The sequence below is a fragment of the Lineus longissimus genome, chromosome 3 (assembly GCF_910592395.1).
Source record: "Lineus longissimus chromosome 3, tnLinLong1.2, whole genome shotgun sequence".
Classification (NCBI taxonomy): domain Eukaryota; kingdom Metazoa; phylum Nemertea; class Pilidiophora; order Heteronemertea; family Lineidae; genus Lineus; species Lineus longissimus.
Genome location: NC_088310.1, coordinates 20,195,094 through 20,213,480, shown reverse-complemented (window position 1 = coordinate 20,213,480; position 18,387 = coordinate 20,195,094). Strand labels below are relative to the sequence as shown.

Here is an 18,387-nt window from a genome sequence, read left to right as displayed (position 1 = left end):
AGCTATGCAAATGTGTTCTTAGTGCATGCAGCTCAGTGAAAAATTCCTCTATGAATGGGAAGGCGATATCTAAGTTCTGATGTGTCCTCTTGTCACAGCCAAGTTTTCGATCGATAACACACCTCTCAAATCGTTATCAGATCTTTAATTGGCTATTAGTATTCTGTCAAAACCAATATCTCATCAATGACATGAATGCAGAAATATTTGTTGTGATCAATTGAGAAAGTCGCTGGTCAACAAGTTATAATTCATGTAATTGGATATTGAAAAGTCTGTCTTTAACCCTAAAAGGTGCAGGCAACTTGTGTCGCAGAAAACATGAATGGATGTATTGCGACCCTAAATTTGTCAGACCGCTGCACAATTACATCTTGGGGTCTTCTGAAATGAGGAAAGCATATTATTATAACTAGTTTATTGTCCTTGCCAGAAATGGGTAGTATAAAAATTCAATCTTGAGATGATCATCATTTTAGTAGTAGTTTTAGAGATGGGTCTTTGTTTTATAGTCCTATGGGTCTTAGTTTTCTAGTTGGGTCATAGTTTTATTATCAGAAACATGTGCTGCATAGAGAATATCCCCTGCCTATGTTTTTTATTACAATGTATTGAAAAACATTCTATTAGCATGCGGAAAAGCAAAGCCAAACTGCCTTACTTACTTAACATGGCATCAGCAGCCAAGCCGCAGTTATTGCTTTCTGTCAGAATGTTTTTGTCGGTGAGTATTGGAGCCACATCGGTCCAAGTCGATCACAAGACTGCTGATTGGCATCACGATAAACAGATGGAGGTCTTGGGCTTCTTTATCAATCAATGGAATGAATGATTTGCGAAAGGTCCACGATCTCGTGGTATCTGAGTGAATATTTCATCATCCGTTCTGTTTTTTCGCCTGGCCGATTTCATCAACTGTTTTATCGTCTGATAATATCCATTAGCCCTGTCTTTCGAGGAAGAGCTGATGATGTTTTTATAAGCAGAGTACTATATATCGCTTTATTGACTCTCTGTGCCGAATGTTTTTCCGCAATGCCGAGATTTCTTTGACTCGAATGAATCAAGCTAGCTAAGGACCTTTGGGATTTGGCAATGGCCATTTCTTTTCTGCTGTAGGATTTCATATAGATTCAGAAAGGCACATTTGCCATCTATTTCTTTTACATGAAACCACCACTATGGGCTTAATGCACCATCAAAGTAAATTTGTTGATCCTTTTCAAGCTCGAGTGCAGATATATGTATATGCCTTATTGCCATCAATGTTGTAAAAAAGTAGCATTATTTGGTGGGTGTTTACTAGGATTTTAGAATGGGAGATGGCCAAAATATAGTGAGAGCATGGTGGCACAGTGGAAGATGAGTTGGTTTGTCTAAGCTCAACTGACCTGAAACGATCAAGTGTAGCAGCTGCACCCTCCTTGCATTCTACAGAAAGGCTTTGAGAATGTTATTTCTTTGCACCATGCAGTAATCTCTTTCTTTTACTTAATTTTGAGTGATAATTTGATTACATGTTGAATAATTTGATTACCAGGAAGTGCAGGCTAATCTTGCTATGAAGAGAATGTGTGTCTTTTAAAGCTTTCACCAACAACATCAACCAAAAAAAAGGCAGATTTAATCAAACAAATAGATTAGCCTAAGGATATCTTGTCACGCATTAAACAATGATAAAATAAACTTGACAACAAGAATAGACCAACAAAGGGAAGAAAATTGATGCAGTTTCCAGTTAGTGTTGCGTCATTAAACCAGTCAATGCCTTGAAGCAGAAGAAGCAATAACGAAATAACTTATTTAGCTTGGTGCGGTGTGACAGTGCCGTCTTGTAATTACCCTCATCCATGTTGATGAAAGCGATGCCGATGTCGGAAATGATCTTTGGTTGAGTTCAATACAGTTAGAATAGCATCAACATTTCATTCCAAGGCAATTTCTGAGACTTAAGGAGTTGAGGCCAAAGGCAATGTTAAGACGACACCTAACAAGTTTCAAAGAGCTCTTTTATCACTTGCCTACAAAATTTCAGAACTTCTTCTCTTCCCTTTGACCCTTTTGGAAGATTCAGATTCCTTTGTTATCCTTTTTTCCCCAATGCTTTCTGACAACTGTTGACAATGGTTTTATAGATATGTCGAAAACACAATTACAATACTTTGTGTAGCTTCAAGTGCAGGCAAGTTGCAGTTTTATGTTGAATTGTTTGTTGCTATCAAAACTTTGTGATGTTCAATCAATTTTGTATGGAGTTTGTTTTTTTCTGCTTGGTGACCGTCACTCGGTTTTGACCATATTGGTAAACTGAGGGAAATGAAAGGCAACCATAGCTGGGGGGAAGAGGTCTTGACCAGATGGACATGGTATATAATAGAAAATTCACCAATGAGCACTCATTCTGACTGGTGTTCTTGTGAGACAGCTATTCTCCCAGACCTCAAGCAACACTATCCTGGGCAGGATGCTCAGTAAGTTGGAATACTGAAAAGATTCTCGGCAATCTGGGGAATCGTTTCTCTAAGGTGCTCAAGACGTTTGGGATTGTCTAATTTGATCACATGTCCGTAATTGGCTAGATTTCAGACTGTTCAGTGATTACACCAATTTAATATATCATCCTTGGAAGCCCTTCTGGCTATTATAGCTCCTCCCTGTGAACTTTAAGGATCCTTTTACTCGGGATTAATTTCCTCACCACGTAGGTGTCTGGCAAGAAATGAGTTGCAATCAAATTGGCATTGTTCCTGAATCGTTGCACGTTCTCTGGTGTGCCTACCTCCCGGGCAATACATTCTGTCTTACTTCCTGGAGTGGATTAACCTTTCTGATAAGGATACCATGGCCGGAGCTAAAGGGGACTGGGATAATTAATCCCCCCTCTTGGTTACAGAAACAACATGTTTTCATGCTGATTTCTGAGCTGTCTCATTTTACGTCATGATATAAACAAAAGGATGTGTTTTCAACCCTTGAAAAAAGACGAATAATGTCCTTAATAGAGATGCGTGCTGACTACAGTAATGGGAGATTGCAGGGTACATCCAAACCAAAAAAATTAAATCAAAATCCCAACTTGATCAGAAATCATGATAATTGTCGCTACAATCTATGCAGTCTCGTTAGGGAGATCTTACATGGCCGCACAACCATGATATTGACACAGAAAAGCTGATATGTCAGTTTATAATTGGCTGGGACGAGAAACATTGACTATGAGTATTAAATGCCCCTCAATCGCTGTCAATATTCAAATCACCCTCGCAAAGAGCCAACTGAGGTGGTCTCTTCATTATATCTGGTTTACTTTTCCCGCTGAGCAAATAGAGCTCGTGATCAGATGATACTGAGATAAGGTTTGTCAGCATCTGGTGTCATCTTAACTTCATTAGACAAGGTAATACAGAGTACAGAATACCAAACCACATCAATTCGTCCGTTGAGTTTTTCCATCATCAAATCTCGATTGCTGATTCTCTACGAGAACATATTGGGCGCTTCACTGATGGATTGGTATCAACCCTCGTTTGCAGAGGGCTGTCTGTCAGTTGCATGATAACCTGCAACAAGTGGTGCTATGATAATATAACTTGACTTTGCAACTAAAATCTCTCATTGAAGGAGCATTTTTAGGCTCTTCAAAACAGCTAGAATTCGATCTTGCATCCTTTCAGGAAACCTGAACTAATTTCTTAAAATTTCATATCTTGCCTGAATCTGAATAAGACTCTTCACTCTATAACTTTTGTTAATGCCTCTGTTGCTTGCATACTTTCCTTAGTTACATAAGTCCCCCAGTAGACGTCCAGCATGGATTTGGCTTAGTCTATCACAACACGTTCACCAATAATGACGCTGGTTTCTTTCCCGATGTGGGCCAAGAAAAAGTTCTCTTTTTTTGTTTTGCTGGTATCTCCTGATTGGAAAAACAGTTCTGGGTAATTCTTTAAAAAAAACCAATACCGGATATTTCTTTTTATGTACATGTTGTGTCACCTTTTAAAAAAGTCCCCAATTGTTTTTTGGTGTTTTCCTGCGGTACATTTTATTTTCTCATCTTCAGCTAAACTCATCCCTGAATACATATGTACAGCAAAAATCACGGGACCACATATTACAATTTTTTAAAAACTATTCACAACTTTTTTGTGATTTGAATGGCAGAACTGTTTTGAATCGTATTGTGTCATGGAATGCTTCAGAATCTTAAGCCATCCACCTCCTACGGTATCTCTCATCTTGGACATAACCCGAGGCTTAGTTATGCATCAAAGCTGATTTGTGCGAAAGTGTAAAGTAATGATGAATAATGGCCAGCACTTGTCATATTTTTCTCCAAGGGAGTAAAAGCGCTGATTGATGGACTGCGTAGATAACCCATTGGGTGGCTTTCTCTAGCATCTCGCCAAGCTTTTTTCTCCAGTTTTTAAGCCTTTCAGTGCAATAGCTGTAAAGTAGGACATCATAGGAGAGTGACCTAGGTAATAATGGGTCGTATGGGTCGGCATTTTGTCATGCCCCTCATTATTGAAAATAGGATTTATTGTATTTATGGAGTCAGCAGATGAATGTTTTCTTTACTATATCAGTCCTGTTACCCATTATCTGTGTGCACAGTTGGTTTGCCAACTGTCATTATAGCATCATCGAACAGAACCTGATAACACATTCCTGATTGGGATGGAATCTTGGGCTATTCTGGGGTCAAAGATGTTTGTTCAGGGCAATATGCATCGATTTTGGTGAGACAGCGAGTTTAAATACAAAGCAGGTAATAATTTCCTTTGGCATACGAATACTTGCATAGAAGAAAAAAAGTTTAGAAATTTTCATAAATGCAAAAGTAAAGTAGCACCAAAAAATTATCTTTTTATAGTTTAGATTTCTTATGTGTAACTACTGAAAACCAGGTACATTTCAGGATTTTTACAATTTGGGAGGCAAATGCAACCATTAAACTCACTGAAATTTCAAGTCAAATGGATAAACCATTAAATTTTAGCAACCGACACAGACTTTAGTGTACACCAAAAGAAAATAATCAATTCCACAAACATTACGTTGTTTAAAGTATTCGGTTGTCGTCAGCCGTGTTCAGCTACACACACTTATAGAATTATAATTAGGAGCCTTAATTCCTTTCCCATTTCACCTACTCAATAACTCTTAATACCAAGAGATAGGGGAATCATGTCACCCATCTCATGTTCACCCCTAAGACATTGATTGATCACAAGAACAAACTAATTTAACTTACAACAACTATCGATTCTTCTTATTTCCGCTGCTATGTTACATGAAAAATCTTTCCTAAAAAAAATGCATGTGAAATAAATGGGTTCTTTGGTAATTTGATAAATGTGCTGTTGCATTTGTCCTTGGCCTCCCTTTGATGAATACGTTCTTGCATATGACCTTGAACTTGACCGTGGATTATATGATATCGATATAATTCATGTTCTCTCCCAGGACTGGCTATTTAACCTGTTGTCGTGGTGAAGATTGTGCCACTCTCTGACATAAAGACATTGATTAGGTAAAAACAAGTCCATTACAAGCTCTAACAAGTAGAAGACCGACAGACTTCTAGTATCCTCCTTGTGAGCATTGGTACTTTGGTACCTTAGTTATGTTGGTACTCTCCTCCCGAGCTTTTGATAAGCTCCTGAGACAGATGAAATAACCTTTCCTTTATTTATACCCACCACAGAGAGGCCATATTAGTTCCTTTGATTATTGCAAATGGCGGTATAGTTTTGTTCAAAGCTGTGGATCTGATGCATCAAGGCCTGATTCTCCTTGCACTTCCACAATGGTTTTATTTGTCAGCAGACGTCTATATTTGAGTGGTGAATGTTAAAGGTGACCTATCACGAAACATAAACATGGGATTTCTTTTGAATGGCCATTTGGAAAACGTCTTCATTCTTTTGTCTTAGCAGTTTCGAGGACACCAGACAGTGGCAAAGTATTCTATGAATATAGTATCAATTTTTAGCAATTTGTTAAAAAAAGCATACTTCAAATGGTATAACTGAGTCCAGTTTTATATGACTCTGATTATTGTATTTGTATTATACGCCATAATACCAGGTTGATTAATGGTCTGAGGACCAGTCAATTACATTTCTATCCAGGCAAATTGACAATTTCGATTTCCCTCTGAGGTTTTTCTCAATATCTTTGCTGGAATTTGATTCTTTTGTAATTTCTGTGATCAGATTTAGTGCTAACAAGACTATAAATAAAATTGTTAAGGTCACGTATGACAGCGTGCGGACGTGGTGTCATCATCATATTGTTCAAATCTCTTCAACGTGATTGAGCACGATATTTTAGGGCCGTTGTTTCTTTCTTGCCTCAGTTTTCTATTTTGATCAGAAAAATATGAGAATTAGGTGATAAAAATTACTGGTAAGTTGAATTCAGAAGTAGTGGTGCAAAATCAATTCAAAACTCTTGGTTACTTGATTTTGGACAATCTACCCAGCAAACCATGTAAAGATAATCTGTTCTCAATATTTCTACCCTACAATTGAGACATTTGTAGACGCATAAAAACCCCACCTCATCCCTATTTTAGTGCCATGTAAGCCTGACGATATTGAGGAATCCACTGGGATGCGTAATGGAGATTTCATGTCTTGTCCAAGGCGCTTAAAGACAGTAAATATCTGTGTTACTTCTAACCGGCTTCATCCCGGTATTTCAGCATGTAAAATTAAAAATCAATGTAGTCCATTAGTCGTTAAACCTCCCTTGGGTTTTCTCTTATGTTTTCTTTCTTTTCTGCAGGTAAGATCAACTCAGGAAGTTTTCACTCTTTTACATCGATGTGGTAGTCAAAAAATCACTTAACTTGGGCCGATAGTAGCACATCAGCTGTTTGAAAAAGTATCATTCTCAGCCATTCAGGATGTTTTAAATGTTAACGACAAGAATTGACCAATTTTGCAAAGTATGGATTTCCCCCCCCCCCCTGTTTCCTTGCGCACTGCAGATAATACGGTGAAAGATGAGCTTGGATGTTTTTATATTTGTCGGCCTGATCAGGGCTATCTACTGTGATTTCCACACTGGCAGTAAAATTGCAACTGATTTCATTGTAGATCAACCTAAACAATACATTTCTATCCATTCCAGAAGATACTAAACACACTTACAAATTCCAAGAATGTTCTCATTATGTAAATATATATAGTTACGTTGTCAATAATTTCATTTGCCTATGTCAACACACTACAAGCTCTTCTCTTTGTTCTGTATTGACTTACCTCGTATCCCTATAAGAATTACATCTCTCATCGATTGGAGAATGGCGCCCTCCGAGGTCGAGTGATGGCCCTAGCAATTATCTCCTCGGGAACCTTATTGAATCTGCGTCTGGTATTTTTAATTGCTTTTGATGACTGGAGATGGGTGGTCTTTCTTGGATACATAGTGATCATCAGACATGATCAACCTTATACTGTCTTACTCCTTGAAGTCTTTGAAATGACTCAAGTACTGTTTTGACAGTCAAGGTTAAGGAAGCCTCCTCTCTTGGCCACCTGTTATTGTCATCCTTCATGTTTTCCTGTCCGTTTTCTCGGCAATCGTGGTCCTTCTTTGATACACTGTGATCATGGGACAAGACCAACCTTAAATTTTCTTACTCATTAAATGTCTTTGGAATGACTCAAGTGCTGTAGTGGTAAATGTAAACCTGGTTCACATTTACTTGTAGTGACAGTCAGAGAGTGAAAAACTTTCCCTCTTTCCCTATCTATTACAGCTACTCTTATGCTCCTTCTGCCCTAGTGTGGGGAGAACATAGGCATACATTTAGCTTTTTTTAACCACCTTATGTTGACAGTGGAGATAGATGGTGTCAGCATAAGTGTTGATTATCAGTTAGTGCAGACAAGGATTAATATTTATACTTGTATAGCCTGACATTGAGAAGCATCCTCTTCACCAACCTATTAAAATCGCACTCTACTATTGCCTGCAGCTGTTAATCCCGTCCAAGTGTGGGTAGGAATTGAGTCCATCTACACAGTGTCATGAAAAGTTAAGGAGGTTTACTCTGGAAATTGTGCAGCTGTACGTAGTTTATCAGTGTGTAAATGTTGGTCAGTTCAGTTGAAACGAAGTTGTTTGATATTAGTTTCCTGGTGGTATTGGTTGTCTCGGCAAGTACCACAAGGGTGGAGCTAAAATAGGCCAGGCGTCGTGCCGCCCAAGCGATGTTTGGTGAGATGACCAATACCCACTGTGAGGTATCAATTTCTATTCTAGAACACCTCCAGCTAAGCATTGAAATGTGACTTTAACTGCCTTTTGACAGCTTCCATACTTTGCACCAAACCCGCTGCAACCCAGGCAGTGTAAAAAAGTTGTCTCAGAATATGATTTCCACCTCTCAAAAACTTGCCCTTGAGGCTGATGTATTCTTGGGAAAAAGACAGATGTTGCATTGATTATGGATGCACCTCATTATTAGAAGGAATGACATTACTTGATTTTTTCTCTTTTTGTCTTGCTTCTTTCGTTGTTTTGCATCTTTGCTGCAGTGCAAAGACAGTTAATGGAGGAAGAGCTATCTTGAACCCAAGATGAGTATTCGTTGTGACCTTTCTGTCTCAAAATATCTAAAGACAAAAGGCTAGAGTTATTGTTGTAGAAGGTGACATCCAAAACCATATGCTTCCCGCAAAAAGCAAAATCCTGACTTCTTTATGACATTTGAACATCCTAGAAATCTGATATAAAGCTGTTTTTCTGCCTGGCAAAGTGTGTCTTCAATGTTTTTCCTGGTTCTATCTTCTAAAGTTACGATGATGCATGCTTCATTTATCTTTGGGATAATCATCCTTTGCCCTTCGGAGTAATTTTAAAGAGAAAACAAAACAAGTGTTATTTACATTGATTAAAAACTACTCTAGGGCGTGTCTGGCATGCAACTAGCTTGATTATTTTGTTAATAGGATTCGGCGTCCGTGTCAACTCCTTGATTAGGTCTATCTGTATTAGGAAGACACGTAATACGTTTGTAAATTGGAGTGCGGGGGTGTTCTGGTTCTGGTAGTTTGATTTGTATAACCTCATATGGTATGGGAGTAAGATTGTAGTCACAGGACTCGTTCAAATGGGAGCCGCGCTAAATTTCATGTTGCTACTCGAAAAATATCAAATAAATTGTCTAAAGTATGTCTGATTATTTATCAATTGGCAACTCAGTATAGTTGAATATGAAGAGACAGATTTGTTGATGCATGTTACCAATTTAATCTTAAAAGCTTACGCCTTTTAACAAAAATTTCAATGTTGTAATTGAATTTGAAAATGTTTAATTGTAAATAGTACTGAATGCAATTTCAACATTGCCGTTGTGAACAGTTAGTTTTGCTTCAAATGTTATTCTCTGCGATGTCTGTTTTCCGTCTATCATGTCTATACGACCTTTTGGACCTTTAAAAAAATGACAATGTTTTCAAACATTTAACGTCATCAAATCTCGGAGTGAGCGCTCCAAATGTCTACTCAACGTCATTCTTTTCTCCTGTAATCTTTTTAGCCATGTTTACAGAATTGAAAAAGATTTGTGTAAATTGGATTACAGCTTGTTGCTTTACTAAACACTGCAAACATAATCTGGCGAATGATGTAAAAAGTGCTCGAGATAATGCTATCGCTGTTGGTTCAGTCAAGACGAGGCTGAGCATCTCCTCAGCAGATTTACAGCTTAGTTCTGTTTAAATACCATGTTTTTGTCTTGGTATCCATTCGGCTTGTGATAAGGTGGGGATTTAGTGTTTTCTCGTTATGTCTATCTGCCATTGCTGGCTTAGGCCTAAGGACCCCACAAAATGTGGGGGTTGGTGTTGTCAAGATCACCATGTTTACCCTTGCCTTGGGTTACATCTAAAAGTTTTTGCAATGATTTAGAACATTTTGTTTGTGCGTGTACTTTGCCTTATGAAGAACTGAAAGCAGGCAAAAGTCTCCTTCCACCAGATCTCATTTCTGCTTTTTGATAATTCTTGCTTTCAAAAGTTTACAATAACAGCCGAGTTCTTCACGACTGTTTCCACCTCTATTGATCGATGTTGAAAATATGGAAAAGATGCTTTTTACTTTTAGGCAAATAACCAATGTTGATAACTTCATAAATAAAAGAAACTCAGATGTAGTCTCTCTTCGTGTGTTCCATCCATCCTATTAAGTTTGTTGACAAATTCTTCAGGGAAAGTTAATGTGGTATTCGAAAGTTTTGTAGCTTTAGGCCGTGGTGTTTTTCCGTATTAATTACATTAGAGATAGCAGTAACGGCTAGGGCTAAGCCTTATGGCATTACATGAGCTGCTGGTTGCCGTTGTAGTTGCAAAATTATGGTTTTAACCTTTTACCAATTGTCTGTGAATCCTTTCAAATCGGATTTTAAAGTTGGTTAGGAGTTGGCGTCTGTAGTTTTGTAGCTTAATAGGGAGCACAGTTCAGAATAATGTCACATTTGAAAATTGTGAACACATTCAGGCTGATATGGATGACCACTTTAGCATTTTGAAATGTGTTGTATGAAACAAGACATTGGTCAGGGGGAGGGGACAAATTCCAACTGTAAGGAGCGGAATGCCGAGTAATTAGCATTCAACCTCATTGGTTGCAATGGTAGATGCGCTTCAATCAATCAGGTCTAACATGTCTAATACCCAATGTTATTCACATTCCAGACAACACAGGAACGCCCATAAGGAGATCAGGATTTTTTCCTGATCGAATTCCCCTATTAGTATGTCGTCCGTCAGTGACAGTTCCAAACGCCAAGATAAAATTACGTTTTTCTGGTATTGATACGAATTCCTATCTCATGGTCATCAATGTTGCGATACATGATGTGGTTACGCCACCAAACAACGGGAGACCGTATACCGTATCCTTGCCCAAGTTTATCATAATCAGGCAATTCAATTTGGTGTCACTCGCAGCGGGGCCCAGGAGGATCATCAGCTGTCTTGGATTACCTTTACAGAGATGTGATCTCACACCTTCAAGGACCAACAAGATGCAGCTTTACTGGAGGTGTAAGAGAGGCAATTGGCAAAGTTGCTAATGGCTATAGATTTGAATTGTACCACCTAATTTGTTCCTGGTGAATGCTTTCTTGAAATGGAAGTTTCATTAAAAAATCCTGACTGTTAGATTATTGGTTCCTTAGAGGTAATTTAGAAATGTTTGAGGTTGCTCATGGCTTCAAATGGTTTGTTGATGGTCTTTTAAGCATGTTTGGCACCAGATCTATATCTCTCTGCCCTTAGCTAAATCCCAGCTGAAATTGGGGTGTCTATAAACCTAAGACCTAAGATTCTATAAAACTAAGACCCATAGGACTAGAAAACTAAGACCCAACCAGAAAATTATTACCCATAGGACTCCAAAACCAAGACCCAACAAGAAAACTATGACCCATAGGACTATAAACTAAGATCCAACTTAGATCTTAAATTTATAGGTCTTAGGTTTATAGACACCCCTGAAATCGTAATTTTTTTTTAGTGCTTTGAGCTTGTTTCATGAACACATATGATAGAGCAACAGGTACTCTTCCACACATGATGATGTACTTTGCACTCTCCCGGATGATTACATTCCAAACTTTAAATTACTTTCTTTGAATTGGTTCTTATCTTTCAATACTTATTTTACCTTTCTTGGGTGATTGTCTTCAGTCCAATCGAATTGGAAGGAATTGGAACAGAAATAAGCTTTGTTACGTGAGGAAACTAAATCATGATCAAGAGAAGGTCAGCTACATGTAGTAAAGGAGAGTCGTTGTGTTGTGTGTGAGTTAGGTCAATCAATTTCAAGAGAAGGTCCACTAATAAAGGGAAGTCATTGTGAAGTGTTTGAGTGAGGAAAATCACTATCAAGAGAAAGTCAATAAGTAAAGGAACGTTGTTGTGAAGTGTAGGAGCTAAGGAAGTCTGAAAGGACATTTATTTTTCCAAAGATTGTCAGAGATGTCCAAGGGTGGTTCAGCTCACTCAGCTTTTACAATCAGCTGTCATCGGGCATCAATCATCTTCATCATTGGCCTATGAGTTGTTATCATGAACTCATGCACCTAGAATATGTACTAAAGTATACTTCGTGATTTGCTTATAGTATGTTGCTCCCTCCCTGAAGATTTCATTCCAAACAAACTTTAGATTACTTCCTTCAATTTGGTTGTTTCCTGTCTCTCTTCATTTTGCAGCTCTTGAGTGTCGTCTTCCATCAAGTATGATTGAATTTGTTCTGTCTGGATCGTTTGGAAACAAAAATAAAACCTGAATCGGAATGGAAATAAAACTTGTTACTCGAGAGAATTTACTCTCAATCAAGGGAAGGTCAATTAGTGAAGGAGAGTCATTGTTGAGTGAAGGGGTTCTGAAGGATATTGAATTCTCTCAGGGTTGTCTGTGATGGGGCTACAGTTGTTGTTGAAGTCTTGAAACAATGAATTATACATGTTGCAGAGGAGACCCCATTGCATGGTCTGTTTGGCTGAATTTCTGCGGTTATCTATTGGATTACCAGAATCACATAATCCAGGTGTCCATGCATATAATGGACCGTTCTTCCAAGTCTGTTGTGTATGAAAAGAGTTTCCTACAATGTATACTGTAAACTTTCCTACAATGTATACTGTAAACTTCTTCATATTCATTTTTGCGGATTGCACTAATAACCTTGATTTGCAAGTTGTGTATTGCAAGTAAGGCAAGTTCTAACGACAACATCTTCACGTTGAAATTTTTTCCATGTTTTTTTCTTGTTCGGGGCACCTGTCTAAACGTTTCTTGTCCAAAAGATTCTTATAGGCGGTAAATATCAAGGCTGTCAGAGTTGATTGCTTTCAAGTATCTTTTATAATACGATAGATCTCTGTGAAAAGTTCCTATTACAGGTACATTTTCTTAATAGCCCCCGGGTCCCTTGTTCCATCAATGCTGTTTGGAACACCCATCACCATATAAAATGAATATTCTTTGATTTCCATCTAAGTACCATACATCTACAGATTTGTATTGGCAATAAATATCAAGGTAGACAGATTGGTCCCATTCTTGTAGATAATGACACTTATTACCATGGACGTTGGGCTTTTCATCTCAGTTGTGACTTTGGGGCTATGTCATCGGTCTCATGTCGGTTATTTGTCAGATAGATTGATCAGCAATATAACTTTTTTATGACAGCAATGAGGTATTTTTATCCTTGCACCAGTAACATGGCCAGCAGCCATTAGCCCGCTAAATCTGTCTGCGAGGTGAGTGAATAACTGGAGGGGGGCAACTAATAATGATATTTGGCTTGCGTAATATGAATACAGCTTCCAAATGTCTTTCCATTAAATGAGGGTTTGCTAGTGCTATCCACATTCAGAGCATTGTTGGTTTGTTTAGTATCATCAGAAGAGAAGTGGCGCTGGATGATACTCTCTTTGTCATGCTGCCAGTTCCCCACACCTCACCGCTGGCAGTCTTCTGGCAGCATTATTTGTCTGCCTTGAGTTGGCATCCTCCAGAAGGGAAGCAGGGACTGACCACGCATAGACTTGAGATGTTCTGCAGAGGTCGATTTGAAGTCTTTAGATCTCGAGTAGACCTGTAGACCAGTGGAATTGTATTCGACCACTGCCACAGCCAGGGTAGAGAGGGATATAAAAAATGCTATACTTTTAAATGCACTGTCTGAAATATGAAACGCCTAAACGGGATAGGTTCAGTGTCACCCCTAAATGTCACAAGAGCACGGCAAAATTGTGATACGATGTTTTCCGTCATGGAAATGATCCAGCAGACTAAAACAACTAGTTCTAGTTCTTTTGTTATGCCAATCCTGTTTTGATTGAGGTGATTGGACAGCTTTGGACATTCTGCATCCTTTCCTGACTGAATTATGGGTTTATCGACGACATCCTATCACACCATACCTGAAATTGGTATAATCAGAAATGACAGAAGGTCCAGAGTCCAAGCAATGGCAACTCAGCAAGGAACATTATATGAGTGTGGACTTCCTGTGAAGCGGTAATCATGTCTGACGCTGATGATCCATTCAGGAAAATATTACGTTTTCTTGATTTCTGGTAATAATGTTTGTTGATACTTCAAGGTGTTGCATCTCTCTGTGAAGTATTGGGTTTCTCTCCTAGTTTGTGAGGCAACTGAAGTTTTGCAGTGCCTGCTAAAATGGAACTTTCAAATTTCAAATCCTACTGGTTCATTTAAGTGATTCAGACTATAAGTCACGAATTGCCTTGTCCAATCTTTCCTGAAAAGAGATGACTTGTACTGTCTCGAGAATTGGTCTAAAAAAGAGCATCAAAGAGGAATGTACAGCATTGAGGCAAATCCTTCTGGTGGCATTAAGTTTGCCAGATTAAGACGATAAATCCGATATATATCACCAGTCACCTTGAATCTGGTGATAAAAGACGGCACAACCTATTCTGTTCCTGGCAAACTGATTGCTGATTCTGTCTGGGGAATCAGATTCGAATTAAACGAGCCATTACAAGTCTATAAAATGAGAGTAAACTGCTCACTGTGGACACTTTCAATTCCTTATAGCCAATATGTGGTCTCTCCGATAAAACATCGCCACGACTGTAATTGGAATGGTTTGGGGAGTTCAGTTCTGCTAATGGTTTCTTGGTTCTGTTGGGGCTGTCAGTCTTCAGGGGGCTTGCGGTCAGTGACTGGAACATGATGGCCAAGAAGTGTAGTGATTATTTGGAGGGGACAATACAGGTAGTCTGATTATTGATGTCGTACCAAGTCATTGCAGTCAACTCTCTCATCTGAAAATCTTCAGTTTAAACACATTCAGAACAGTGCATTCGTCAAAAACCAATACATTTCTCCAGGCTGCCTTCTACGATTCCTGAATTCATCAGAGTCGACACCATTTCAATTTCAACCTCCTCCATAATATCAAATCTTCCTTAAAGTTTTTCATCAAACTCGCTTAACCTGCGTCTCACCTTGACACGATTTGCCCAGACCGCTTTATCTACACTTTCTTGAATCTTGAAAACGTTTTCCATTTCGACCTCAACCTCCTCATATCACTTTCGAGTGAAATTATCCGAGATCCATCTTTGATATGATCACCCCTATCTCCTTTGATCAAATGATTCTGAGACGCATTTTACAACGTCTTGGTGCCGGCATCTGTATTTTTTCCATTTGCTAATATGACAGTGACATCATTGGGTGGCTGGATTTCTTCCTGTCTAATGATATGAGGTCTTTTGATCAATACAACACATGACTGTTATAGATTATTCAAAACTGACCAAAATTGTAATCAAGTCATGCACAAGAAACCAATAATAGCTCTGCCGTATCATTATCCTATACCTTGCGGCAGCAGTTTTGGCTCATTCAGCGCTCCACGTGATGACCACCTGACTAATTGAGGCGATTGGTTTAGCTTCAAATTAACCTTTGGGACCTGCAACATGGCAAAGTTGTTGATTGGAATGCAAGACTTCTGTATAGCAATGCAATGCCGCGTATTATGTAGTGTACAGTCTTTCTTTCTCACTATCGTATCATCACCTCGATTGCACACTTTGGGGTAGGGGAGTTATCAGTTCAAGTATTTTGTGCCGTCATCAATGGCGAATTCGCACTAAAGATCCGATCGATGCTCTTGGAAGTTATCCAAAGTTGCAGCTGATGGGATGTAAGGTACAGAGTGATGTCCTTTACACTTGTGACTGTATACCTCAGCCTTAAGCGCATATGAGTTATCCAAGCGCAAGGATGACACAGCTGACACATTTACCAAGGTCAAAGCTCGTCCTCTATTAGTGACGGCACCTTGACCGATTTATGGTGCCAAAGCTAGATCAAAAAGCAATAATTATTCCAATCACTGATCACATTGGCAAAGTTTGCCTGCGTGCAGTCTTCTCCTCATTTAGGCGCAAAGAAACTCTGTCGCAATAACTTGTTTACACCTGGTGTCTCATTAGGCCAATCTCGGCAGCTGATGTCAAGATTCTATTAGCAGAAACGACTAGGTTTTTGAGGGTATAGTTGATTGGTGGAAGGGGGGGGGGCAGTGTCTGAGAAGTCAGACAGGGTCTCTTAATGCTCTGTTTCAGCATCTGAGACAGTGTTTCAGTGCTGTTTCCATTTGCAGTTTCTGTTTGGCGATCTGCAGCCAGCAAGTTTATCATTTTAGCATCCATTTTTACCCTTTGTACAGATAGTAACACTATGCACTGATCATCATCATCATCATCATCATTACCGGCGTCGTAGCCCTATTGGATTTTTGCCGGAGGTATGGAGTCCACTATAGGCTACTGTCCACCTATGTGGGATCTTTTACTTGCCCTGGCATAGACACTCAGGTACAAGGGACCACGGCTTTTAGTCTCATCCGACAGACCCTCGACTATTTCATACGTTAATGTACGTGTTGTGAAGAGCCAGGAATTTTAGTACCTTGAAAGCCATGCCAGTTCATCCAGAAATACAATCCTGGGTTCTCCCGGGATCGAACCCAGGCCCTATTGCGTGGTAGCCAGCAGTGTTAACCACTAGGCTATGAGGCTCCCTGATAGAGTTGTAAGAATCTCAGGTTTCATCTTCAATCAGAGGACAGCTGTTACGATACAGGAATTAATTCCAAAAATCCCACACCATTGCATCTGGAGAAAAAAATCTGGGTGAACTGTTTTTTGCTCACTTGGAGTCTTTCAATACCGCAGCGTTGGGCACCCATCGTCATTGTTGATCCACCCGTATCCTATTTCAAAATCAGTGGCACATTTTTTAACCTTGACTTTATTGACATGCTAATTCAAGAGAAACATTTTAAATTTTTGTAATAATTTTCGAAAACGTAATTATTTGGAGGTATAACCTTAGTTCACTGACCGTAATCTACTTATATGTGGACAACTTATCTTGTTGATGGAAGCTGACATCTTATGTGGAAGAGCAGAGACCAATTGAACGCCTTTTCCCTCGGGGATATGTCAACCATTACCGTGAAGTCACGGCTTGGTTCACTTTGCTTATTCGGGTGGAAAAAGGTCGCTTTCTTCAGCTCGTGCCATTTCGTTTGATAACTGCTGTGGTTTACGTTAAGTGACGATTTGTTTGTCGCTTGTGGCCACTTTGGTTGGGTTCATTTTCACCAGTTTCAAAATGGATGGAAGGAAATCAGGATATTGCGGACAACCTCTGGTCACTGCATACTTATCGTAGTCACGGAAGGACTTTTTCCATCATAGTGGTCATGATATCATGTGATATTTTGATATGCAGTATTTTGGTGCAACAGGGTGGTTGAAACTAAAACCTGTGTCAATCCAAACCTTCTGTTGCAGATGACTTATCAAGCTCACTCAATACTTACTAGTATTTCCTCCTATAAGAGTTTGGGATGTTTGGATATTCTTTAGGAGTAAATGTTGTTCACCAGATTGAATGTGTTCCTTTAATTAGTTTAATCTCGTGATGAATGCACTTCATCCTCAAAGTTGAAGTCGAAAGCGTAGGCGGAAGGTGCTCAACCTCTGTGATAAAGAAACTTTCAACTGATTAGGAGGGTTGGGAGAAGAAGATTGATTTGACACCCAGCACCACCACTTATCCACCAATGGTCTTCATCTTTGCTATGATTTTGCTGGAGAGTTAATTGATCCATTTGGGATCAAAATCAGTGTCCTTTGTAGCGAGAGTCTCCTGCTATGTAACGAAGGTGTCTGCTAATGGAGGTTCCATGCACTGCACATGCAAGCACAAAGTCAAATCAGTGCTCTAGTATTTGTGACCAAAAACAAATACACTAACTTCCCCTTTGCAAGTGCTACAAATTGCGTCAATCTTTCCCTATCATCAGCCTTTGGGGAACTTTCATTATTTTTTAAATTCCGTTGAAGCCCTTGGCCAGCAAGCCACATAGGTATGGCCCACAAATGAAACATGTGCTCCATTTATTGTTACCTATTTTTTAAAATGGACATAAATATCTCACTTAAGTTCTGATATTCGTCCTGAGATGACACGTCAAGATAGCCATCAATAATTCTCAACTGTCGCTTGAAAGCAAATAGAATATTCTCCTCCCATTTTTTCTCTCTTTTCAATTGAGTGTGTAAGTTGTATTAGCGAAGTTTTCACGTCCTAATGGACTGCAACATACCTCGGGCAACTTTTAGACCTTTCTCCTCTCTCTTCTGTTGGCCATTATACAACCAATTATTGGCCATGCCTCGAGGTTGTTTCAAGCCAGTGTCTTCTCTGACACCGCCAATATATGGGCTGACATGCTTAAATTTTTGTTTTCTTTCTTAAGTCGTCATGTTTAAGATGTCCGGGAGTCATTAAAACC

General features: G+C 39.1%; 1 protein-coding gene across 3 annotated transcripts in view; it reads left to right on the top strand.

Moving 5' to 3' along the window:
• Nucleotides 1-18,387, top strand: part of LOC135484165 (cleavage and polyadenylation specificity factor subunit 2-like) — a 93,071-nt gene that overhangs the window by 63,327 nt on the left and 11,357 nt on the right. The gene's annotated exons all lie outside the window — the stretch shown is intronic.